This window comes from Papio anubis, chromosome 14 (genome assembly GCF_008728515.1).
Source record: "Papio anubis isolate 15944 chromosome 14, Panubis1.0, whole genome shotgun sequence".
Taxonomy (NCBI): domain Eukaryota; kingdom Metazoa; phylum Chordata; class Mammalia; order Primates; family Cercopithecidae; genus Papio; species Papio anubis.
Genome location: NC_044989.1, coordinates 102,326,386 through 102,353,871, shown reverse-complemented (window position 1 = coordinate 102,353,871; position 27,486 = coordinate 102,326,386). Strand labels below are relative to the sequence as shown.

Here is a 27,486-nt window from a genome sequence, read left to right as displayed (position 1 = left end):
CTCTTTGGCCTCCCAAAGTGCTGGGATTATAGGCATGAGCCACTGCACCCGGCTGATATGTGGTAATTTAAAAAGAATTGAACTTTCAAAATTATGTCACTCAGAGACTAGATGATACACAAACTGGAGACTTCCTGGGAGATAACCAAAGATCTCTCCCTTTACTTCCTCTTGCAGAAATGAAGGAGTACATCGAGGAGGCCATTTCAACCCTTGACAGAGATATGCTACAGATAGTCTGTGCTTAACCATCAGGTGACATGGGAGGCGTCAAGGGGACAATTGTAAGTAAGATTAGAGAAATAGCTGTGACAGTTCCTTTATAAACTGCTTTTGACTATGTATTCTGACATTTTACTGAATATTACATTTTTAAAAGTGTTTAATTCTTTTTGAATGACCTTGTCTGTAGGCATAGCATATGTCAGGAAGATAATGAACAGAGTGCTAACCACGGTTATACATGAGCGATGGGATTAAGTTTTTGCTTTAATTGTTTTATTTTTACTTAGCTGAATTTCTAAAAGTTTCATCATGGCATTGAGAGAAAAAACCAAAAGCCATAAAAGAAGCAAAAGAATCACAGTACCAAAATTCTATATTTAAAATGTTGTGTTTTGTTGTTCTGGTGAATTTTTCCTCGTTTTGTTTGTTTGTTTTTTGTGGTATACCTATATCTCCCCCGTTGGATGATCTCTGGATCCCTCAAAGTTTGAGTTTCTCAGTTCTAGTGAGTTAGCATTGATGACAACATTTAGAAAAAAATGGAAAATCAGCCAGGTGTGGTGGCTCACACCTGTAATCTCAGCACTTTGGGAGGCCGAGGTGGGCAGATCACGAGGTCAGGAGATAGAGACCATCCTGGCTAACACGGTGAAACCCCATTTCTACTAAAAATACAAAAAACTAGCCGGGTGTGGTGGCAGGCGCCTGTAGTCCCAGCTACTTGGGAGGCTGAGGCAGGAGAATGGCGGGAACCTGGGAGGCGGAGCTCGCAGTGAGCCGAGATTGCACCACTGCACTCCAGGCTGGGCAACAGAGTGAGATTCTGTCTCAAAAAAAAAAAAGGAAAATATTGATTTTGCTCATATATCCATCAGAGTTCAATAAAAGAAGCACATGGCCACTAGGAGTGATAGAGAGTATGAGACCTATTATGGGGCTTTGGCCTGTAATAAATCTCAAGAAAGAAAAGAAGAATGTAACATGAGGGCAGGCAGGGACAGGCTGGGACCCACAAGGAGGGACTCCCACCAGCATCTACCTCCTCTCTGCCTCCACATCTCAGACTTGGATGATGCGTTCGACCAGCGGGAAAGGCTGGTGCCCTTTGCCACAGAGCTAAACATGTACCTGGCCCAGGAGGCAGAGAATCCGGAGGAGAAATTCAGCAGGACTGGAAGAGCTGTGGGTCAGCTGCTGCCCCACCCCAAGGTGTGCCCGCAGAGCCGCAGCACGGTTCATGGTCTGCACCCGCACCTGACACCTCGCTACCGCCTTCCTACTACTTCACTTCCAGCCTCACACACGTGCCTCCAGCAGCCACAAAGAAAGGGGAATTACAGCCATACGGCTTAACTACTTTGCCCTGGTAAAAGCCACTGCAGTGCCTATTTACTACTGACCTGCTGAAGGATCATGGACAAAGTGACCTATCCTCTGCGGCTCCCCAAACCTCTCCACTGTAATCAGAAGACAGCACTAGCCCCTTCTTGCTGTGTACATATAGAGTAAAACATGAGAAAGAAAAGAAAAAATTTCAGGCAACTGTTTGTATTCATTTTGTACCATCATTTTAAGTTGCTTTACGTTCATTGATTGTTCTCTGAAATAGCCCTGTGTGTGGATATGCTGCTTAATGTGAAGCCAACTATTAAAATACATAAAATGTTAAGATCCAATAAAAAGAAGCATGTGTATGTGAGCCAAGAATAGCCCTTAAGGGTATGTGGCCATCCCTGAAGAGCAAGTGAATACTTTGGGACTTCCCCCCATGGGAAAAGAGGGAAAACAATGATAATATTTTATCACTGATAAATGTCCCAAAAGGGAGAAAATAATGTCGTCTAGAGTTTCTAGCTGACATGCATCAGGAAAGACATTGTGTTGACATTTGACACTAAGAATGCGTAGGATCTGGGCAACAGGAGATGTGAAGAGAAGACATTTCAGGTGTAGAGAAAGGCAGGAGCAAGCGTTGGAATTGGGACTGTGTAGAGTTGATTGGGCTGGTGCTCTCAGATAAGAAGGGGAACACTCAGCTGGGAAACAATGCTGAGAGAAAACAAAGGGGGACGAGCCCCTTATAAAACCATCAGATCTCCTGAGAACTCACTCACTATCAGGAGAACAGCCTGGGGGAAACCGCCACCATGATCCAATCACATGGGAAACAATGATAATGTTTCTCTTTAACTATGTATGAAAACAGCAACTCACAACTCCCTCCTCTCTCAAGTTGTAAACACGTGGCAAGCAGATTCTCTTTCGTAATGATCATGCCCACTCAACCCAAATGTGACCTGTTATCATGTGTTGAGTGTCTACTGTGTGTCAGGTCCTGGGCCAGAAGTTGTGGGATTTTTTTTGTTGTTAATTTAGAGGGATATTTTAAAATTTGCCTTCTTTATTGATTTCTAATTGCATCCCATTGTAGCCAGAGAAGGTACTTTGTATGATATCTGTTTTTAAAATCTGTTGAAACTTAACTTGTTGCTTAAAATATGATCTGTCCTAGAAAATGTCCTGTGTGCATTTGAGAAGAAAGTGTGCTCTGTAATGGTAGGTGCTCTGAATATGTTTGTTTGGTCCAGTTGGTTTATTGTGTTGCTCATGTCCTCATGGGCCCCACTCAGACCTAATCTACAGGTTCAACAAGATCTGCAAGTAATTTGTGTGCACATTACATTTTGAGAAGCAATATTCTATGTATAATACTCTCCTATGCCATAACATAAGGTTGGAAGGTCAGATACTCTCCTATGCAAATTTGACACTGATTTTTTCCTGGGCTTGATGAGAAGGTAATCTAATTGATAGTCCTTATTTAATTTAAGCTTTGCCTGATATAAGCTTGCAGGATCTAGTTCCCATGCATGCTTGGCATAGCATACCTGTTACGTAGTTTGAAGTTATGTGTTTGAAACTTCCAGCGGACATGCCAAAAACAGAGTGATTGTACCTTCCTTGAGAGACGTGTCTGATCTTTTTCTTACCCTCTAATCTGATGGATTTTCTAAAAGCTTGCAAATGAAACAGGGTACTATAGAAACATATGGTCAATTTTTTAAAAGCATAACTGTAAATTATTCAAACCACCTTCTCTCCAGTCCAATCTCAAACTGCTAAGAATGTCTGCGTTTTAAAAGAGAAGCTTGGAAATCAAATGATTGAAAGAGGCCTTCCTGTGGATATGCTGCTTGATGTGACTCTGTCTGTGGTAGGTGGATGATCTATTGGAGCAAATGTTTTTTGAGAAGATGGATACATATTCCTTTTGTCCTTAGCTTTCCTTCATTAGCTCCAATCTCCACATTTTATCAGCCATCAGAGTGATGGAATCAGCAACTGGCATCTTTCAAAGTTCACAGTAGCAGCCTAGGAATAGAAGGGCTTTCAGTTTACGGAATCATTACCTGAGGAAAGGCTTTTCATAGGTAATCAAAATAGATCATGCTGATTTTGACATAAGGAGCACATTTCAAACGAATATTTTCACAGTCCTCCTGGCTCTGACTCTAACTCACCTTTCCAGCCTCATTTCCCAGCTCAGTGTTACCTTTCTTATCTGAGGACACCAGCCCAACCAAACCCTACACTGTCCTAACTCCAACACTTGCTCCTGCCTCTCTCTACATCCGAAATGTCTTTTCATCATATTTTCTCTTGCCCAGATCCTACCCATTCTTTGTGCCAAATGTCAACACGATGTCCTTCCTGATGCATGTCAGCTAGAAACTCTAGGCGACATTATTTTCTCCCAGTTGGGACATTTATCACTATATTGACATCATATTTGTCTTAGAACTTCCCTCCCCTAGTAGACTGTGAATTACTTGAGGGCAAGATCCTTGTCTAATTCATCTCTATATCCCCACAAATGCCTAATACAATACCTGCCATGCCAGCCCTCAATAAATAGCTTCATCCTTCCTTCATGGCTAATGATATCCAATACTTTTCATGTGCTTAATTGGCATCTGTAGTAGTCTTTTCCTTTTTCTCATGTTCTAATTGGAATTTTTGTTTATTATTGGGCTTTGAGAGTTCTTTATATATTCTAGATATTAGTCCTTGATATGGTTTGGCTCTATGTCCCCATACAAATCTCATCTCAAACTGTAATCACCATGTGTGGTGGGAAGGAGGTGGTTGGATCATGGGGACGGTTTCCCCATGCTGTTCTCATAGTAGTGAGTGAGTTTTCATGAGATCTGATGGTTTTATAAGGGGCGCTTCCGCGTTCGCTCCTCATCTTCTCTCTCCGGCCACCATGTGAAGAAGGTCCTTGCTTCCCCTTTGTCTTCTGCCATGATTGTAAGTTTCCTGAGGCCTCCCCAGCCATGTGGAACTGTGAGTCAATTAAACCTCTTTTCTTTATAAATTACCCAGTCTCAGGTATTTTTTATAGCAGTGTGAAAATGGACTAATACAGTCCTTTATCTAATATGTGGTTTTCAAATATTTTCCTCTAGTCTGTTGACTTGCCTTTTTGTCCCTTTGTAAGGTGTTTAGCAAAAGTCTTTACTTTTGATGAAATCCAATTTATCAGTTTTTTATTTTAGGACTCATGGTTTCAGTTTCAAGTATAAGAATTCTTTGCCTAGCTTTAGCCCTTGAATATTTTCTCTGATTTTTTTTCTCCTAAATGTTTTATAGGTTTACATTTTACATTTAGATTCAGTACCTAATTTGAGTTAGCTTTTGGATAAGGCATGAGACTTAGACTGATGGTCACTTTTTTGCCTATAGGTACTCAATTGCTCCAGCATCCTTTGTTGAAAAGGCTATTTTTTGCTGGCAATGTTGCAGAGAAAAGGGAACGTTTATACACTGTTGGTGGGAATGTAAATTAGTTCAAACATTGTAGAAAGCAGTGTGGCGTTTCCTCAAAGAACTAAAAACAGAACTTATATTCAAGCCAGCAATACCATTATTGGGTATATACCCAAAGGAATAGAAATTGTTCTACCATAAAGACACATGCACACGTATATTCATTGCAGCACTATTTACAAAGGCAAAGACATGGAATCAACCTAAATGCCCATCAATGGCAAACAGGATAAAGAAAATGTGGTACATATACACCATGGAATACTATGCAGCCATAAAAAAGAATGAGGGCATGTTCTTTGCAGAAATATGGATGGAACTGGAGGCCATTATCCTTAGCAAACTAATGCAGGAACGAAAAAACAAATACTGAGTGTTCTCACTTCTAAGTGTGAGTTACATGATGAGAACACATGGACACAAAGAAGGGAACAGCAGACATTGGGGCCTACCTGAGGGTGGAGGGTGGGAGGAGAGAGAAGATCTGAAAAAATGACTAACTGGTACTAAGCTTAGTACCTGGGTGACAAAATAATCTATATAATAAATCCCCGTAGCTTGAGTTTACTTGTATAACAAACCTGTACATGTACTCTTAAACCTAAAATAAAAGTAAAAAAAGAAAAAAAAGAAAAGGCCATCTTTCCTCCATAGAATTGCTTTTGCATCTTTGTCAAAAAATAGTTGGGCATATTTATGTAGACCTCTTTCTGGGTTCTCTATTCTGTTCCCTTGACCTCTGTGTTTATCTCTCTGTTGATGCCACACATTCTAGATTGCCGTAGCTAAATAAGAAGTCTAGAGATTGGTTAGATGCATTCTTCCTGCTTTATTCTTCTTTATCTAAGTCATTTTAGCAGTTCTAGTTTCTTTACATTGCAGTATAAACTTGTCTATACAAAAATTCTTGCTGGAACTTTGATATCAATTTGAAGAGAATTGACACCTTTACTATGCTGAGTCTTTTAACCCATGAACATGATGTGTCTCCACTTATTTAGAATTTCTTTGGTTTCTCTCATCAGCACTTTGTACTTGTCAGCATCCAAATCCTGTATCTGTTTTGTTAGATTTACACCTTGGTGTTTTATTTTTTCAGCAGTTGTAAATGGTATTGTATTCTTAATTCTGGTGTCCACTTGTTTATTGCAAGCATATAGAAATACTTTTTCATGTTTACCTTGCATTCTGTCACTTTCCTGAACTTGCTTGTTAGTTTTTGTTTGTTTGTTTGTTTTTGAGATGGAGTCTTGCTCTTGTTGCCCAGGCTGGAGTGCAGTGGCACAATCTCGGCTCACCACAACCTCCGCCTCCTGGGTTCAAGCGATTCTTCTGCCTCAGCCTCCCAAGTAGCTGGGATTACAGGCATGCACTACCACGCCTGGCTAGTTTTTTTTTTGTTTTTTTTTTAGTAAAGACGGGGTTTGTCAGGCTGGTCTTGAACTCCCGACTTTGGCCTCCCAAAGTGCTGGGATTACAGGCATGAGTCACTGCTTCTGGCCTTGCTTGTTAGTTTTAAGAGAGTTTGTTTTTTTATTCCTTGAGATATTCTGAACAGACAACCGTGTTCTCTGAAAACAAGGACAGTTTTCTTTCTTTCCTTCCAATCTATATGTATGTCTTTTATTTCTTATTCTTGCCTTATTGCACTGGCTAGATTTTGTAACACTATGTTGAATAAGAGTGGTAAAAACAGACATGCTTGGCTTGTTCTTGATTTTAGAAGGACATCATTCAGCCTTTCATCATTAAATATAATGTTAGCTGTAAGTTTTTCTTTGATACCTTTCAATGAATTGAGGAAGCTCCACACTATTCCTATTTTTCTAGGTTTTTTGTTTTTGTCATGAATGAGTGTTGAATTTTGTCAAGTGTTTTAATGCATTGATTGATATAATCATGTGGTTTCTTTCTTCCTAGACCTTTTTACATGGTAGATTACAATGAATAAATTTCAAATGTTGAACCATCCTTACATCCTTGCATACTTAGAATAAATTAGACTTTTTTTTTTTTTTTTTTTTTTTTTTTGAGACAGAGTCTCACTCTGTTGCCCAGGCTGGAGTGCAGTGGCATGATCTCAGCTCACTGCAAGCTCTGCCTCCCAGGTTAACGCCATTCTCCTGCCTCAGCCTCCTGAGTAGCTGGGACTACAGGGGCCCGCCACCACACCCAGCTAATTTTTTTGTATTTTTAGTAGAGACAAGGTTTCACCATGTTAGCCAGGATGGTCTCGATCTCCTGACCTCGTGATCCACCCGCCTTGGCCTCCCAAGCTTTTCTTTTTTGATCAGAAATTTGTTGACATTTGGCTGGGCACAGGGCTTCACATCTGTAATCCCAACACTTTGGGAGGCTGAGGTAGGCAGATCACTTGGGGCCAGGAGTTTGAGTCCAGCCTGGCCAACATGGCAAAACCTCATCTCTACTAAAAATACAAAAGTTAGCCAGGCATGGTGGCGCACAGCTGTAATCCCAGCTACTTGGAGGCTGAGACATGAGAATCGCCTGAACCCAGGAGGCAAAGGTTACAGTGAGCCAAGATTGTGCCACTGCGTACCAACCTAGGCAACAGAGTGAGAACCTGTCTCAAAAAAATAAAAATAAAAACAAAAATAGAAAAGAAAAGGAAAAAAACGAAAAGGAAAGAAAGAAAAGAAGAAACTTGTTGGCATTTCTGGATCACTGACTTCTCCAGTACCTGGTCAAAAGCCCAAGGAACTCACCACCATGTCAATCTTTGGGTCCCAAGGTTCCCAGTTGGTGTGCCTTCTTCTACCTGCTTTTCAGGGACCAGGCCTTCACAGTGATTGGTATTGTCTCCTAGACCAAAGAACCTAAAGCTGGGGTCTCTTTATGAATAAAATAACTAATGTAATCATGCATATAAAATAGACAACTTCAAATATTGGCAATCTTGATTTTGGTTTGTGGATTCCAAATGTCCAAAGGAAGTAATACACTGAATGTTTCAGGGCTGATGTGAAAGAAAAATAAATCCTAATTTTCCTTTTGCTGATCCATTTCAAGATAGCCCAGAATCTTTTCATAAAGATGCTTGATGGCATGGCGTGGACTTAGGACTTGGATTTGTGCTTTCTCATAAATATAGTGGTGTCAGATATTATAGCTGGGTAGTTATAATTGCAAGAATCGTGTAGTCTTCACACAGTAAGAAACTGAGTCAGCCCATGAATTCATCTGCAGACTCTCCGAATAGAAAATAACTAATTTTCTGTTTGTATGGAGGAATAAATGTGTTGTCATAGTTCAGCTTTATTTCCTGTGAACTGATGCCTTCCTCCATAGTGAGTCATATGTATGCCTCAGTGCGTTCTGGAAAACATGCTCCTGTGGTATCATGATGGGCAATAAAAACACAGGATCCCAAGGAAGATCGTTGCTAAATGGCATTAAAGTATAGAACTGGGATGAAAAAGTGAGCGGTGACATCTGACTAACAGGGAGTTGGAGCATCGTGCAAGTTATTCTTGGTGGATCATAAAACGAAAAGGCCAGGATGCCCACAGAGCAGAGGAGCCAGCAAAGCTTGGTTTGCATTCTGCCTCTCTAAATGAGACATTCTGGTCATAAAAGGCTCCTTGAAACTTCCCATCCACCAGGGCTGCTTAAACAAGCGCACGAATGGTATTTAAAGTGCTCGGATAACTGCACATAGATAGCATGGATGACAGCAGCAGAGATGGAGCTGGGCTGTGGCTCGGGTCACCCAAGATGTTTCACTTGCCTTCATGGAAGTTGTCAGTTATTTATCTATTTTTGGCATAAGACTTCTCTTTGTGTTTTTTCAGAACCAGTTTGAAAAATACCTTTTCATGTCCTGAGCATCCCTATAGGGATGGTGAGAGGAGAGCCCAGGATCATGCCGGCTACAGGCAGAAGGCAGAAGGCAGAAGGGATCCAAAGCAGGCTGAGAATGAGCCGTTGAGCAAACATAAGAAATTGCCTAGTTCTACTCGAACTGAGATTCTCACCTATAAGCAGGGATTCTCAAACTCCGATTGTAGCAGAATCTTCTAAAAAGTTTACCATTCAGATTCCTGTGCACAGCACCGGGCAATACTGATTGAGAGTGTGGAACGAGGCCCAGGAACCTGCATTTTTCATTTATTCCTCCAGATGTTTCTGAAGCAGGTGATCTGGGGACTACATCCAGAGAAACCTTCTCCTAAGAGTAGGTGGTTGTTTGTGATGGAGGTTCACGGAAAGAACTGTAGAAAAAAATCACGTGTCTGAATTCCTGAAATGGTACCAAAGCTAATGATTGCATCTCAGTTTCCAATGGAGCTGTTTAACTAATTCTCCCACTTCCAGCTTCAGATTGCTCCTTGAGATCCATCCAGCATCTCACAGAGACATGTTCTTGGCACCAAGAGAAGGTTTTGGTCAGAGAGAATGGCTGAGTCTCTGTGACTTTATCTTCACTATTGAAAAAATGACTCAAAGGGGACATCCTGCTGAGGTGGATAAGCAGCTTGTCTCTGCAAACAGAGAGAGCCGTACAGTCATTAGCGAGCCAGCTCCCTAACGGCTTCCAAAGAGCAAGAGCAGGAAGAAGCTCCCCTTGGTGCTGGTTTTCCTTCGTCATGACTCGTGGAGGTGGCCCAAGACTCTCTATCAAAGATCCGACTGGAAAGAAGAGGTCCTCTAGCCCTTTGACTTCAGTTTCAGAGCCCCTTTTATGCCTCCTTGGGCCCCCAGAATCTTCTTCACCTGCCCCTGCAGCTGTGCAAAACTGTAAAGCATGGTCCACAGTTACGCAGGGCGTCTCCGTTGCCATGACCTCAACCCCCAGCTTAGTCATGTTTTCATTTCTCACGTGTCTTCTCAAACATTTAATTATAAAATACTTAAACATTAATTTAGATGAGTTATTCTTTCAAACTCTTTGTTTAAATAAGAGACCCCAAAGAGTCATAGGTTTTAGTTTATTATTATTATAATTTTACCTTTGTGCAAATAAGATATGATGAAAGTGCTCGTAATCATCCTCTGACTTAGTGGAGAAGATGCACAGGTACCCATACCTTCCAGAAAACAGATCTCAAATGGAATTTTACCAGAGCAACACATTTTAAAGCAAGATCAGTGAGAATTACAGCCTTCACAGAAGCTACAGATTACTTCCACAAGCCATAGCAACAGTCTCGGAAGTTCAGATCCATTGTAAAACTCTTGTATTAGAAATGTTAATAACATTGGCAACCAGAGTTAAATGATGTAGAAGAGCATTTTATGTTTTCATTTAGTTTTATTTGTTTCGGTTAGGGAAAGAGGGATATATTTCCTTCTCCTTAACTAGCTATGATTTTTTTCCCCAGCAATTGAAAGTGCCTGTTATTTCAAGGTCTGGATTTCCATTACCTAGCACTGAGAGAAATAAAAACAGGCCTGCTTTATTAAAGTATCAAAATATTTTTAAAATAAAATATGAAGAAGGAAAAAGTGAAAAGAGAATTTAATACATTGAATATGAGGTTTGTAAAGTTTTGCATCTAAATGATCCTTTCTAATGCCTGGTTTCTTCCTCCCTGCCTCTGACTGGGTGATTTAGCTGTCCATCTCCTGACCGGGCTCCAGTGCCTGCCCACCACCCCCAGACCTTTCTCTACCTTCCCTCCTGTTTGTCAGAGGCACTAGAAGACTCATCCCTCCCCTTGGCTTATGACTTTCTCCCCTTATGTTACTACACTTGGTTCCTTCATTTCCCTTACGCTCAAGTCTACGCCACCCTTCAGCCGATACCAGCCTTTTTCTTGTGCCAGGACCTGCCTTCTGTCCTTGCAAGACTGGCCTGCATCTGCGTCCTCTGCTGTCACGTTTTCTGCCACCCATGCCAGCCCCTGCTCACCCATGACATCCTGAATGCCAAACCCAAAGCCTTCCCTCCAGCCCCCACCCAGCTTCGATGCTGAGCCCGCTTCTCCTGGAATGCTCCTTTGCAGGGTTTTCTCCCTGACAAATCCTTCTGCAACCCCTTATTGGCTTCTGTTCCTACCCTGTCGTTGAGCACTGATATTCTCCTGGGTCTCATCCATCCCTTGTCTCATGTTCCTTCACTCACTCATTCTCCTAAAGCAATCTCACCCTTTCCAGTGTTCAGCCACCATGCATGTGCTTCTGGTGATTAAATCTACATGTTACTTATGTCTCTTTCCTAAGTGCAAGGCACTTGTTTCCAGCGACATCCTAACACCTCCATTTGCCTTCTCCACAGGCAGGGATCCAACCTATCAACCCATGGCTTCCCTCCAGCCCTCCATTCCCAGTCTCCGTCAAGACCACCACCCTCTGCTCTGCCTTGCAGGCCTGACCCCTTCCTGTCATTCGGCCTCCACACCATCACTTCCAATTTCTGCCAGTTCTTCTGCTAAAATATCTGTTGTATCCACCTCCTCCTTTTCCATTTGTGGCAAAACTACTGTGCGTCTGGCCCTCACACTTTTTCCCCCTGCACACGCCTCCCAACTGATTTCTCATTTCAGCTCCTATGTCTACCATAAGCTTCTCTGTGTAGTCACAGCTGGGTCAGATCCCAAGCTTTCAAACACCAGTGTCTTCCTGACACTTACACAGCATGTCCCTTCTGCCCCATCAGGCTCTTTCAATACAATGTTCAGTGCCCGCCTCATCTGTAACTATCGTATTCCCCTTCCTTTTCACTTCCCTTCTCAATCAGAGGTGAGGTCAAGTTCTAACATCAGAGGATACCCAGCTGATGGTGGGCAGTGCAACTTGCAAATACAGAGAGTAATCATAGAAAAAGAACACCGCTTGTTTACCACTGCCTCTACAATCTGCAACCTGAAAACCTGTTTCCCTTGGGCCCTTCCTGCTGTTCCCCTAGCATCCTCTGGCCCAGTTCGAGCAACTTGCTGGAAGGTGCTGCAACTCTTCTTCTCCCTCCACTCTAGCTGTCAGCCATGCTTCAGTCCCCGCACGCCAGGAACCTCAAACTTCACTTTTCTCTGGAGCTTTCCGACCTCCCTACCTCTCCTGTTGTTCCCCCTCCCTGTCTTCCCTGTTCCCCCTCCCCTGCCTTCTCTGCTTGGCAAACCCCCACTTGTTCTTAAGCCCCCTGCCAAAGCCAGCTCCAGCTCAGCTGTAGAGCTTTGCCTACTTCCTTGCCTCTTGATGAATACCTCTTTTATTGCACTTCTCGCACGCTCTTGTAGGGAACTACTGATGTGTCCATCTTTCCTGCTGTGCTGTGACCTCCTTGAGCTCAGGAATTATGTCTTCATCTTCCTACCCCTGGAGCCTGACACAGAGTAGGAGCTCCATAAATGTTTAAAGAAAAGAACGAGTTACTGTCATTGTTCCTAGTGCTGTGGAAGAGCAATGGAGCTAGAAAACACAGCCCCCATCCTCCCGAGGGTAAAGGTGGTAGGGGCTGCAGTGTGAATATACAGGAAACCTCATAAGACAAGGCAGGGTAAGCAACAAATACATGGCGAAGTTGCGAGGAGGAAGCATTGTGTCCAGCTTCTCCACACACCAAGCAACAGTCCTCCTTTCCTTCCAAAGCCAATAGTCCCCCCTTCTCCTCCAGCTCCCTCCCTAGTCAGCAGGATAGAAGGACTTGTGCATCTGCCTACAGCAAACTGACTCATACCACCCACCCAACCCAGTCACCTACCCAGAAGAAACAGGCTGGACAGGCACAGAACCAGTGCCTGTGTCACTATCAAATCCATTTCTGAATCTGCCCAAGGTCATGTGGGCTGCTCGTCCCTGTTCACAGCCTTTGTTTCTCTATAATCTGCATACTTTGTAATACACTCTTCAGAGTTTATTGCAAGCCACTTATATTTTCTCGCCTTCAGTTAAACTTTTAGGCTAATTGGTCCCCATTAAACTCCCCCTTCTTCAAACTTGCTCTTGGAAACTCTTTCCAATCTTTGTAAGCCATTATCTTTTCTATTGATTGCCATTCCTATTCACTCTTTCTTGTTAAATTACCTGACTTTCATCTGTACTCTCCCATTACTTAGCCTCTCTTTTCAAACGCTAGCTACTTACTATTCTTTCCTCCTCTTAAATGGTTCCCATTCCAAGCCTCTGAACCTTCCCCTGTGTATTTGTTAGAGATTCTTTTATTGCTGCCTTTCTGTGTCTATGTTTAAAATAGAGTTTTTGCAGTGTCATTTCATCATAGTCTCTGACCGCCTGGACATGACTCTTACTTTTTCAACCTTTTATATCCCTGAGAGCTTTCCTCTAAATAACTCATTCATTCATTTATCTAACAGGTAGTGAGTGTTGAGTCACCTAATACTTGTATTGAGTCATCACCCAAGTAGGAAGAAAGACATCACTGCAGGTGTTTTAAACAGAGGTACTTTAATTTAGGGAACTGGTTACAAAAATATTGGAAAGAGTAGAGCAGCTAACATTAAAAACATTAGTTTTTGACAAGGATTTGGACAAGGATTTGGACAAGTGTTGACAAGGATTTGGAACAACTGGAATTCTTATACACTGCTGGTGGGAATGTAAAATAATATAATTTTGGTTGTTCCTTAAAAAGTTAGATATATGACTACCATATGATTCAGCCAACCCAAACTTAGGTATTTACCTAAATGAAATGAAAGCAGATACTCATACAAAGACTTGTACAAAAATGCTCAGAAGCTTTATATATAATGGCTCAAAACTGGAAACAATCCAAATGTTTATCAACAGAGCTACAGATAAATTGCAGTATATTCACATAATGGAGTACTACTTAGCAATAAAAAGGAATAAACAATTGAAATATGCAACAGCAGGAATTAGTTTAATTATGCTAAGTAAAAATTCAAAAAAATTAAAAGAAGTCTATACTATATAATATACAATTCCATTTATATAAAATTCTATAAAATGCAAGCTGTAATCACAGAAAGCCAATCAGCAGGCAGGAAAGGGGAGGGACAGATTGCCAAGAAGCACAGTAAACTTTTGGAGGTGATGGACATGTTCCTTATTTTTATTGCGATGATGATATCACAGTCTGTACTTATGTTAAAGGTTATCAAATTATACACTTTAAATATATATAGTTTATTGTACGTCCATTGTGAAAGGTAAATAAATCTTGCCCTAAAATCACTAAGCTAAAGGGAAAAATCAAGCTGAGAATTCCTTAGGGCCAACCTACCCCCCATTCTATTCAAAGTCAACCCCTCTGCTCGCTGAGATAAATGCATATCTGATTCCTCCTTTGGAGAAGCTAATCAGAAACTCAAAAGAATGCAACTATTTGTCTCATATCTACCTATGACCTTGAAGGCCCCTCCCCACTTCAAGTCTGCCCAGCTGTGCTTTGAGTTGTCCTGCCGATTTCCAGACTGAACCAATGTTTATATTCCGTGTGTTGATTGTCTCCCTAGAATGTATAAAACCAAACTGTGCTCCGACCACTTTGGGCACATGTCGTCAGGACCTCTCGAGGCTGTGTCACGGGTGTGTGACCTCAACTTGGCAAAATAAACTTTCCAAATTAACTGAGATGTGTCTCAGATCTTCAGGTTCACATTTTAGTAACTACAAGGGGGTTCTGAGTGGCAATGTCCCTGATCTTTGACAATTCTCCTATTGGTGCTTGGTACCAGCATGAGCTAACTTTATGGCTCAAACCAATAGGACAATTTGCTGAGGTCTGAGAGCACCCCCTCCAGAAAGTCCCTGATCTTCCAAAATTTGGTTGAGATCTAAAGTTTATTTCGCTGTACCACTCCTCTTTTTTTGAAGTTTTACTTGCTTCCAACAAGGAAGGCAAGATTTCCTGTTTCCGATGGAAGGCGGGTAACTCCTTTATGGAATTTGAACTTGCTTCCAAAAGAGAAGCTGAGTTTTTTTTGTTTTTGTTTTTGTTTTTGTTTTCCTGCTTTTAGGATGGTAGAGAGCAGTCTACAGCCTGAGTCCCAACCCTAGGGAAGTTACTGAATTGGGTTTTTTCTTGGCTAAAGTTAATATAAGTTGTGTCATTGTTTGTTTTGCTTAACTGTTTGTTGTTGTTGTTTCTGTTTTTGTTGTTTCAGTCTTTTCCTGTTGGGTTTGATCAACTCTATCTGACTTGATCAAATCCAAAGGAAAGTTCCAAATGATGGGGAACAAGCCCTCTGAAGTGGCTAAATTACCCCCACCACACACACAAAGATGGTGTGGTGGGAGAGAAATGGCCAGCAAAAGGGAAAAAAAAAAGAGGAAAGATTTTTAAAATTTTAACTGCTAGAGGGTCTTTGTTTACATAACAAGGCCAGCTTTTTGTTAGCCAGGTCAAACTGAAAGCAATGGCTGTCACCCCACGCTGCAGTTCCACAGCTAAGGTTCTGCCTTCTTTTTTTTCCACCACGGCAGCCTGAGTTTAGTTCCTAAAACAAGCCCTTTCAGGTGTGATACCTGGTGCTTCTGAAATAGCAACCATTTGTCCTAGCTGAAATATAGTAATGAGAATTTTACAAAGTTTTTTTTTACTGAGAGCTTAATGTTAAAAGTCAGCTTAATTAAAAGCTCACAACCAAGATGTGTGTGTGTATGTGGGCATGTGTGTGTGTTTGTATTTAAAAGGCCTTAATGTTTTGGGTTTTTTTGTTTTTTCTCTCCTAGGACCTTGCCGTTTCCCCCCCGCCCCCGCCACAGTTGACTGGGTTCTGTTTTCTTCATTTACTTCTGCTGTCTCTCCTTTCTCTTGCACCTTCCACTGCACAAGGGACTTAATCATTTCTAGTAGTCTGGGGTTCCTTAAAGAAAATGGCAAATGCACCAGACTCCCTGTGGAGGAGAAACCTGTTTTTCCTTGTGGAATGCCAAGAGTGTAAACAGACAAGTTCATGTCACCTCTTAAACTGCTTGCTTTTGTATTGCATTACATGGTTTATTGACTAAAATTATTATTACAACAGAAGCTACTCTTGGGTTTTTTTATTTTTTAAGAAGAGTGTAGTTTATACACTCAGAAATGTGTTTGTTTAAAAAAAATTTTTTAAGTGGCATACTGTAAAAATATCACATGGTCTAGCCTCATAATAATTCTCCCTTTTTGGAAACCCAGGATTCAGTGTGGGCTCTGCCCAGAGCTTAGAGATCCAGTTAAAAGATAGGTAGCTGGCCGGGTGCAGTGGCTGATGCCTGTAGTCCCAGCACTTTGGGAGGCTCAGGTGGGTGGATTACGAGGTCAGGAGATTGAGACCATCCTGGCTAACATGGTGAAACCCCATCTCTACTAAAAATACAAAAAAATTAGCTGAGCATGGTGGGTGGTGCCCATAGTCCCAGCTACTCGGAATGGCATGAACCTGGGAGGCGGAGCTTGCACTCAGCCGAGATCACACCACTGTACTCCAGCCTAGGTGACATAGCGAGACTCCGTCTCAAAAAAAAAAAAAAGGTAGTCCATATCTAAATAAAATTGGTCTCTTTATACAATCTGATGATAGATTTTTATGATTTTATGTTTGATTTGGTGTTCATCTTTAATCTACGTCTAGCACACCACACTCTTTCTCTCCATACCTTATGATGTAAATTTTGCTATTTGATCTTCATATGAGTTGTTTATTTTAATATGCAAATTTAAGGCTATTTAGCTGACAGCTGCCTAGGGTTGTGAAACAGATTATCAAGAATCTGAAAGTCTAAGATAGGGGAAAAAAAGGTTTTTATGAATCTATAAGATGTACTTCTGTTGGTATGCCTAATATGTCTATGCATTTGTGTGTTGTGTACTAATATATAAAGGAGCTCTAATTAATTAGCTTAAAGAGAAATAAAAGCACTTATATCAAATACTTCATCAGAAAAAGGAAAGACTAGTCAAATGCTTTTTCAAGTTTACATGACTTAAGTAAAATCTTTAATAAATAAACTAGCTTTAAAATTATTGGTAAAGTAACATTAGAAATGTCTTAAGAATTTCCAGCATACATTTTTGTTTGCATTTATCAATCAAGTAATTTCATACTTATCCCTGCCAAATGCTATAAGATGTTAAAATTTGGCATAGGAGTTACAAAACTATAAACACAGCCCAAGACAGAATGATCTTTGCTTGTGTAATCTTTAATACATAAGACATTGATCTTGGTTTAATAAAAATAGCTACATCTTGAATTATTTAGTAAAATTACCATAACTTCTTATCTTGTGGTTTTCAGCAGTTGAGTCCACAGGCAGTAAGGAGGTTTGTTTTGGGAAAGGACTGTTATCGTCTTTGTTTCAAAGCTAAACTAAGTTTCTCCCAAAGTCCAAGAATGAACAAGGACAGCTTGGAAGTTAGAAGCAAGATGGAGTAAGTTAGGTCATATTTTTTTCACTGTCTCAGTTAGAATTTTGCAATGGTGAGTTTTATAACTTTACATCATGACTATTGCAATTTTCATAAACAATCTAGGTAAACCAATAAAATAAAATATGTAGGCAAATGTAATGGGATAAATACTCATAGAGAAACTTGTCATAATTTAGACTCTAAAGTTATATTAAATTAAATAATATATTTTTCATTATTTGGGTATTTTTATATAAAAATGTATTGTAGGAAAATATTCTTTCTAAAAAAAGTGTCCTTTTAAAAAAGGTTAACAATTTTTGTCTAATTCAAAGGTTACATATAAAACTAGATAAAAGAAACCAGGAAATAAGAGAGATGTAAAGGATGTTATAGAAATAAAGATGTTATAGAAATATTTTTTGGAAAGAAAACTTAAAGAGAAATTATTTTATATAAGAAAGAACCTTGTATGATAAATTTAGACCTGGAAGAAAATGACTGGTTTTTTAAGAAAGAGGGATATTCAGGACAAACCAGAAAGTCCAAGCATGTCATGAATGGTCTGTGTAAGTCACAATATAAAAGGATTTATTTAAAAAAAAAACCAAAAACTTTTATATGATCAAGTTGTCTGTACTTAAAGGGAAATTATAATGGTCTTTCTAGAGGTTGGGTTTAATGTAAAAAAACACTTATACACTAAATAATTAATTAGAACAATAAAATTTCCTTAAGGGATTGATTTACTCTTAATAAATTGTTAGAGATTTTAATTTTTTGTTAATCCACAGTTTAACTTTTATTGCATCTCACCATTTTCAGTTTTCTCTCCCCTTTTAAAAGGCATGAAATAACGCTCTCCTTCAACTCATTTTCGGCTCGTATAAGTTTTTTTCTCAAGTTCTTTTTGTTGTGATCCGATGCTAATATTTTCTTAAAGATCTAAAGGAAATGTTTTCTTCCAACATAATATTCTATATACTGCAGAAGTTCTTTTCTTTTGCCTTTTGGTAACTGGCCTAACAGATTTTATGTTTTATTGAAATAATTCCTATGCCATTATTATTATGTTTGGGTTTGCTTAGTTAAAAAAAAAAAGATTAAAAAACATTTTTTTCAAATTCAGGTTATTACTTCCATGTATCTTTCTATATGTGTTTTTTTAAAGTACTTGTGACATTAAGTTACAGAGTTTTGACTCCTGGGTGTAAAAAGGACACCAAGTCCAAATCTTAAACACTGACAGCAGTGAAAGCCTCATCTTCAGGTCCCACAGAAGATGCCAATCAAAATAAACTGCATTTCCCAGGCACAAGGCCAGAAATTAAAGCCATTCAACTCTTCAAGGCCCAGGGACTATTGTGGAAGAGGTGGGCATATGAGATTGTAAGGGATGATTTTAAGAGATAAAATAAGTTACATTTCTTTATAAATTAACCATTGGTGTGAAAAGCACACTGATGCAAGACCAGGATACAGACCCCTGTGTCAGATTAACAAGGTTTTCTTGAAGCATTAACCCACTCATTAATGAAGGTTATATAGGTTAAAAAGGTTTATGGAAGTTATATCTTATGATCAAGATTAAAATTTTATAGATTGTAAAATTTTAAAAGATTTAATTGGCTTCATGCTGTTTCTTTTTTTATATACTTTAAGTTCTAGGGTACATGTGCACAACGTGCAGGTTTGTTACATATGTATACATATGCCATGTTGGTGTGCTGCACCCATTAACTCGTCATTTTCATTAGGTATATCTCCTAATGCTATCCCTCCCCCCTACCCCCACCCCACCACAGGCCCCGGTGTGTGATGTTCCCCACCCTGTGTCCAAGTGTTCTCATTGTTCTTCCTACCTATGAGTGAGAACATGTAGTGTTTGGTTTTCTGTCCTTGTGATAGTTTGCTCAGAATGATGGTTTCCAGCTTCATCCATGTCCCTACAAAAGACATGAACTCATCCTTTTTTATGGCTGCATAGTATTCCATGGTGTATATGTACCACATTTTCTTAATTCAGTCTATCATTGATGGACATTTGGGTTGGTTCCAAGTCTTTGCTATTGTGAATAGTGCCACAATAAACATACGTGTGCATGTGTCTTTATAGCAGGGCTTCATGCTGTTTCCATTAGGGCTTATTGTTTGGAAAATTAAGTGTCCTCTCTCAAAGAATAAATGTTTTCATCTTTTTTTGGAAATCCTTATCACTTTGGTTAAATGAATGACTTATTTTACAATGATCTGTGATCCTATTTTGTGATAGCAAGTGTTTTAAACCTTTGATATTTGACAAACTTTCCAAATCAAATTATAAACTATGTCTTTTTCTGGCCTAATTAATTCTTTAAGATTAGGGTCCCTAAAGTCCAAAAATGACATATTTGGCTATAATTTGGTATAAAAATTATACAGGAAGCATTGTCAAATATGAAACAGTGTTTGGTTTTCTTTGGGCTGTATTTGTATAAATATGTTATTGGTATATATTCCAAAATTATGAGAAACTCCTATAATTCTGATATGACTTAATGTACTTTATAAGTAATAATTATAATTATTATATTAAATTATTGTGTGCCACAGAGGTAACAAATTTCCTTATCAATTGTGTCTTTGACTATGGCTGTCCTAAAACTTTTTGTCATCCATGGACAATTGTTGTCTTGTTTAGGTCCTCTTTAGAAGGTGGTTTTGTAATCAACTATAAAACTTTAACAGGTGCTCTTGAATGCAGGTTTCTGATAACTTTGGAGATTGTAACATCAGAATAGAGGAAAAACTTTCAGGATTCACAGAGAGCTGAAATGTTCATAAATATCAAGCAGAACAAGCTACACGGACTAAACTAATAGAAGTCTGAAGTAATCTTTTTAACTTTTTGTGTGAAACATTGCTGATCCTTTGTTTTGTTTTTCAAAACTTTTCTTTTGAGCTATTGACAGCTTTTAACAATTTAGTATACTCCTATGAACAGAATTTGGAGCATACTTGTTTCTCTCTACCTGATTTCTCTAGAATTTGGAAACTATTTATGAGTATTCTTAACTTACAGGAATAGAGTTATTTGCGTAAGTGCAATAAGAATCTGTTTTCATTTGTAGCAGTACATAATTGGAGAAACTGGTTATTTCACCAAGGCTTTGAGTGGAATGGTGTGCTTTCCTTTAAGGAATCAAACTTTACTTATGTACACAATAAAATCCCCTTTGGAAAAACTAGCCTCATACCTTGTCTACACAGTGTCTGTACAGGATTTCTGGTCTGTGGTAAGTAAAGAATGTCACTTTCTGACAGGCCCAGGAGCCCCAAGTTTATCTTGGGACCTCAAGAAGAGAGGAATTCACTCAACTCATAGGTATTTGGTGGTAAAAATCCATAGCTGGGCTCAGCTTTACAAAAGTCTCATCTGAGATTCCTTCTATGGAACAAAGTTCCATCAAAGCCAATTTAAAAGACTATGTAAATATATATTTATATATATTCTTGCTGCAGTGTATACAAATAATCAGGCCAACTATAATAAAGAAAATTAGTCCTACCATGATTTGTCTTTAGTAAATATGGGAAACTGAAGAGAAAAATTATGTTTCAAAAATCATAGTACACCTGTTGTTAGATTCTAGTCTTGCCTACTGTTTTTTAACTTTTATTATTTTCTACAGTTTGGACTGAATTCTAATTTGTTTTGGCTACAAGTCTTCAAAATAATGTTTTCATTTTTTTCTTCTTTTTTTCCCCTCATTTTTTCTAATTTGGAGTCACTGAAAACTAAGCTGTGCTTCTTTTAAGCCCTGTGAAATGAAGCCAGACAACTTAAACTTCAGAAGAAAATAACAGCAACCTGTTTACATACATAGGCCTCTTTCATACCTGCCTACTGATATATAGGCTTCAGAGTAATATGGCCTATGTCAGTTTTCCAGGATTGTTCTCTTGTTTGTTGTTGTTTTTCTCTCTTCCACCCCCTTTTTTCTCTTCACAGGACATGAGAATTCAAAACATGCTAAAAATGAGCTTTCCTAATAACTTGAGACCTGTCTAGGAATAAACCATCCTAGCCACGAGAGATCAGACAAAACCTGAGACCAGAGACCCATTTTCTTCTAAAATGCCTTCTCCAAAAGATTTTTAAAAAGAAAAGGGAGGAAAAGTAAAAGGAAAATAAATCTTGGTGCCCCAAAATCACTAAGCTAAAGGGAAAAGTCAAGCTGGGAACTGCTTAGGGCCAGCCTGCCTCCCATTTTATTCAAAGTCACCCCTCTGCTCACTGAGATAAATGTGTATCTAATTGCCTCCTTTGGAGAAGCTAATCAGAAGCTCCAAAGAATGCAACCATTTGTCTCTTATCCACCTATGACCTTAAAGTCCCCTCCCCACTTTGAGTCTTCCTGCCTTTGCTTCGAGTTGTCCTGCCTTTCCAGATTGAACCAATGTTCTTGCATATGTTGCTTGATGTCTCGTGTCTCCTTAGAATTTGTAAAGCCAAACTGTGCTCTGACCACCTTGGGCACATGTCATCAGGACCTACTGAGTCTTTGTTATGGGTATTTGTCCTCAATCTTGGCAAAATACACTTTCTAAATTAATTGAGTCCTGTCTCAGATATTTGGGGTTCACACAGTTATATCTCAACAAAATCATAAAGAAATCATCCTGGATGGAGGCTAGAATTACAAACTGGTAAAAAGAAACATTACCCAGGGATTAGCAACCACAGAAAGCCTCATTCTTGCCTAGGGTTTGAGGAACTTAAGGAAAAATGGTGTGTTTGCAAAGCCGGTGTTTACTTGGCCGCTAAGACTGATGGGACCCCACTGGTGCTGCTGTTTTAATTATCATCTCTACTTATCTTCAGGAAGCTGGGAGCACACACTCTCATTACCCCGCAGGACCTGGGGAACCTGAAGTCATGCATAGGTGTTGTTTTAGGTGCTGGAGCCAGAACCCATGAATACTTCCTCTGCTGGAGGCATAACCCCAGGCAGAAAAAAAAAAAAAAAAAAAAAAAAAAAGACTTCTTTCTTGTTTTTGTTTTCCAGCTTCTTTCTAGCCTTCTCTCCCATTGACAGAAACAAACTGCAAGCCAGCTAGGAAGGGAGTTTATTTGGCATGTTTACAGCTCTGTATGATGCGGTGGCGGCGGGGTAAGTAAGGAAATATGTTTATGGAGTCAAAGTCTAATGGGCAAGTAGCTGGCACAGCTCTCTGATACATTACTTTTGACAAGGAAAATATAAAACAGGGAAGGGTATGTGGTTCTTACTTTGAGGGGTCTTTGTCGGAACACCCTGGTTCTTCCAACATTTCATAGCTCTCTAATCCCCTGCCATTACTAAATAGCCCAGTATAAAAGCAGATATAAAGCCCAGGAGAAAGTGCAGGACTCAGGCACAGAAGGTGGGAGGAAATGAGAGAGTGTATTCATGTGGGTGGGGACAGTATCAGCTAATGGGGGAAGCTGGCCTTTTCTGCCACCAAACGGCTTTGGGGGATTTGACAGGCAGGCTCTAAATAGACTTTTCTACAAACGCTTGCTGTGTAGATAAAACTGCTGGGGCTCAGAATATGCCACCCCAAAATATGACATAGGAGACCAGAATATGCCACTCCAAAGTGTGATGGTAGAGGACCAGGAAATGCCACCCCAAAATATGTCATTTTGGCATAAAGGTTATTTTCAGCTGATTATTTTTGGAAGCAGCAGACACAGGAGAAGCTCTAAAAACAGAGACATTATCCCTTTTAAGAAAAATGTACTTTTATAAAGGAAATCTCCAGTTGTAAGAGTGTCTCTCTGCAGCAGGATGAGAAGAATGAAATTCTTCCACTAGAAATTCTTATCAATGGGGAAGGCACTGACTTAGATCTGCATAACAAACCTCACCTACCTTTATGGCACTTTCCCTGGCCCTTCCTCGTTCCCTTCTTTCTTTGTTTCAGCTGAGGATGGTATTTGAGCCACTTCTTTGAGATGTACTTTTTCCCTGGGTATCTCCCATATACACAGGCAGTATCTATGTGTCTTAGTCTACTTGTATTGCTCTAATAAAATACCTTAGACTGGGTAATTTATAAGGGACAAGTGTATTTCTTACAATTCTGGAGGCGGGGAAGTCCAAGATCAAGGTGCTGGCATTGTCTGGTAAGGATGGCTCTTTGCTTCCAAGATGGTGCCTTATTGCTATATCCTCTAGAGGGGAAGAATGTGAGGTATTCACATTGTGGAAAGAATGGAAGGGCAAGAGAGTATGCCCTTCACACTGGAGCCCTTTCATAGGGATACTAATCCCATTCATGATGGCTCTGCCCTTTTGGGAGATAATCACCTTCCAAAGACCATGTCTCTCAGTACTGCTACCTTGGGGATTAAGTTTCAACATGAATTTTGGAGGAAACACCATTATTCAAACCATAGCACCATGGTTAAACTTCTGCTTGTTCTTCTCCTGTTAATTTGTCTTTCTTTATAGGGGTCAATCCCAATTAAGATCTCAGAAAGGGTAGAGGAAGAATTATCGTTTTCCTCCCTTATGGTGCTCTCAAATATTCTCATATCTACATCTTAATTTACTTTAGACTTTTAAAAGAATTCTTGAAGGACATTGGGTATCACTGAGGCACTCAGAAAGCTGTGCTTTGAATACAGAAACTTATAATTGATTTAGAAATTCCATTTTCTTGTATTTTACAAATTAAAATTGAGTTCCCTGAAAGCCTGCTGAGTTTTATCATAGTAACCATTCACAAAGCGGAAGCTAATTTAAAGTGGAAAGGAGGAGGCATTTTTAGTGTCGTTCTCTGACATTTCCTTGTTTCAAATGGTCTGGGAACTCTACATGGTGAGTTCATTTATTCAAAAAAGTTATATCTCATTAAATTGACTTGGCACTGACAAATCCACTGGTTATAGCCTTTTAAATAGTGCCTAACAAATGAAACACTTTGGAAAAAAATTAATGGAATAAAATAAAGGAGTTGATCTTTTTTTCCCTTCAACTTTTATTTTAAATTCTGGGGTACATGTGCAGGATATTCAGGTTTGTTACATAGGTAAATACGTGCCATGGTGGTTTGCTGCACAGATCATCCCATTACCTAGGTATTAAGCCCAGCATCCATGAACTATTCTTCCCAACGTTTTCTCTCACCCCACCCACCCCGCAACAGACCCCAGTGTGTATCATTCACCCCCATGTGTCCATGTGTTCTCATCATTCTGCTCCCACTTATAAGTGAGAATATGTGGTGTTTGGTTTTCTGTTCCTGCGTTAGTTTCCTGAGGATAATGGCTTCTAGCTCCATCCATGTCCCTGCAAAGGATATGAAAGCAGTTGATCTTTTATATATGCAAGTTTAGATCTTTGAATATTAATCCATATGCTTATGAGTGTTTCAGACTTCATTAAATTTTTTAAATTTAGTTTTACTTATACAAGTAATTAATAAATAATCAATGCAAGAATTCAAAAATATGAAATGCAAGAATTTAAAAGCTTTTTTTTTTTGAGACAGAGTCTCGCTCTGTGGCCCAGGCTGGAGTGCAGTAGTGGCACAATCTCGGCTCACTGCAACCTCCACCTCCCAGTTCAAGTGAGTCTCCTGCCTCAGCCTCCAGAGTAGCTGGGACTACAGGCACCCACCACAAAGCCCAGCTAATTTTTTGCATTTTTGGTAGAGATGGGGTTTCACTGTGTTAGCCAGGATGGTCTCGGTCTCCTGACCTCGTGATCTGCCCGCCTCTGCCTCCCAAAGTGCTGGGATTACAGGCATGAGCCACTGCACCCGGCCAAGAATTCAAAAGCTTTTAATGATTTCTCACAATCTCACTGCATGAGAATCTCTGCTATTATTTTTGGGTGTGTGCAGCATCCCATTCTTTTACTTTGCATTTACCTACGTCTGTACATACATAACTACATGTTCTATTTTTCAAAACTTTTACATAAGTGGAGGTTGGTAGATTGCAAAATTGGCCATAACACTTTGTGGTTCATCTATCTCATCATTGAGAGGTGAAATTTATTTTCCCACCCTTTGAATCTGGGCTAGCTTTGTGACTGGCTTTGTCCATTATAATGCAGAAGTGATGTAGTGCCTGTTGCAAACCTAGGACTCAAGAGGCCTTGTAGCTTCTCCTCTCACTATCTTAGAACTCTGAAATGAGCGTGAGATCAAGCCTGGGCTAACCACCCTGAGAATGAGAGATTATATGGAGAAGGGTCTCAGGCACCCGGTCTATTTACCAGGTGATTACAGATGTGTAAGTGAGTCCACCTGAGAATAGCTGCTCTGTAGAACCAAAGGGTCTCAGGCACCCTGTCTACTCACTAGGCGGTTACAAATGTGTAAGTGAGTCCACCTGAGAATAGCTGCCCTGTAGAACCCAGCCCAAACTGCTGACCTTCAGAATTTTGAGCTAAATCAATGATTGTTTAAACAACTAAGTTTTGGAGTGATTTGTTATAAGCAGAAGCTACCTGATACTTGTCTTACATGGTGGCAGGCAAGACAATGACATGAAATTTTGTAACATTTTTTCTTTACTCATGTTATAAAGAATTTTCCCTGTGAATACATGTAGGCCTATCTTATTCTTCTAAATAGTTACATAGGCTGGGCATGGTGGCTCACGCCTGTAATCCCAGCACTTTGGGAGGCTGAGTCGGGCAGATCCCAAGGTCAGGAGTTCAGACCAGCCTGGCCAACATGGTAAAACACCGTCTCTACTAAAAATAAAAAAATTAGCTGGGCGTGGTGGCACATGCCTGTAATCCCAGCTACTTGGGAGGCTGAAACAGGAGAACTGCTTGAACCCAGGAGGCAGAGGTTGCAGTGAGCTGAGATCACACCGCTGCCCTCCAGCCTGGGCAACAGAGCGACTCCATCTCAACAAAAACAAAAAAATCCACAGTTACATAAATTTCCATATTATGGATCCCTTAGTTTATTTAATAATCGATTCCATTGTACGTATGTATCAGCTTTTTTTCCCAATCACCTCTTGATGGACAGTTAGGTTTTTTCTTCCTTTTTTCCTTTCCTTGTTCCTTTTTGCCTGCCTTCCTTTCTTTCCCTCTCTTTTTATATTATCAGTAATTACCCCTATAGCTTTTGGAAACACTTATCCTATGGTGTTTTTTTCCTTGCTAATATTGATTACGGCATCTTTTTATACAGAATTATTTAAAATACTTTAAAATTTTTCAATCTTTTCCTTATTGTCATCCTTATTTTACGTTTTGCTCTAGAGCAATTTTCCTGTAAAAATTTTTGCTCAATTTTTTTCTAATACAGGATTTTATGTAAGTGTCTGTGTGTCTGTATATGTGTACTTTGTCTTCTTTTATGTGATGAAAAGCCAGGTGTGACCTCAGGAGGAGACACAGGAGTGGCACAGGGAAAAACAAAGTGTACTACACTCACAGGTCCTGGAGACAGGAGGACCATGAGGGAGAGGCACCAGGGTGGTCAGGAGGTGGAAGACAGGAGCAAAGAGAAGATCTAGTCCACCCCCTTCATGGGGTTTTATGGGGAAGGGCAAGGCAGGGCAGGGTGAACAGTTTAGGAGTGGCTAATGTGAATACTTGTGGAAGGTTTGGGGCTGTGGAGGTGGTTCCTAGTTGCCTGGCAGCTGGTCCTGGGATGTTTCAGGCAGAAGGATTTTGCCTCCTGGGGCTTAGGGGCCAGATAGAGGAGTTATAGCCCTGCCCTACTTAGTTTGTCATCGCAGGCGTGCTCCAGGCTGAGACCTTGCTATCTCTAAGCGTGACTAGCCCTGGGAGGAACGGTCTTTCTCCAGCCACAAAGATTTTTTTTAAGATCTCAAAACAGCATAATGTACACAGAATTTTAAAATAAATATAATACTCTGTGTGTGTGTGTGTGTGTGTGTGAGAGAGAATCAGGTTTAGTTTATTGATCTTCTGGAATTTATTTTAATTTACAGTAGTCCCCTGTTTTTTTGTTTTTGTTTTTTTCTCTTGCCCAGGCTGGAGTACAGTGGTGTGATCCCGGCTCACTTCAACCTCGGCACCTCGCTTCCTGGGTTCAAGCGATTCTCCTGCATCAGCCTCCCGAGTAGCTGGGATTACAGGCATGCGCCACCACGCCCAGCTAATTTTGTCTATTTAGTGGAGATGGGGTTT

The 27,486-nt window shown here is 40.0% G+C and overlaps 1 long non-coding RNA gene across 1 annotated transcript; it reads left to right on the top strand.

Annotated features, from left to right (window-relative positions):
* On the top strand, window positions 1-27,370 carry LOC103877154. The gene is made up of 3 exons (XR_002516790.1): window positions 1-284; window positions 22,381-22,485; window positions 27,330-27,370. It is a non-coding gene; the product is annotated as an uncharacterized LOC103877154 (long non-coding RNA).
* The last annotated feature ends 116 nt before the right edge of the window (window positions 27,371-27,486 follow it).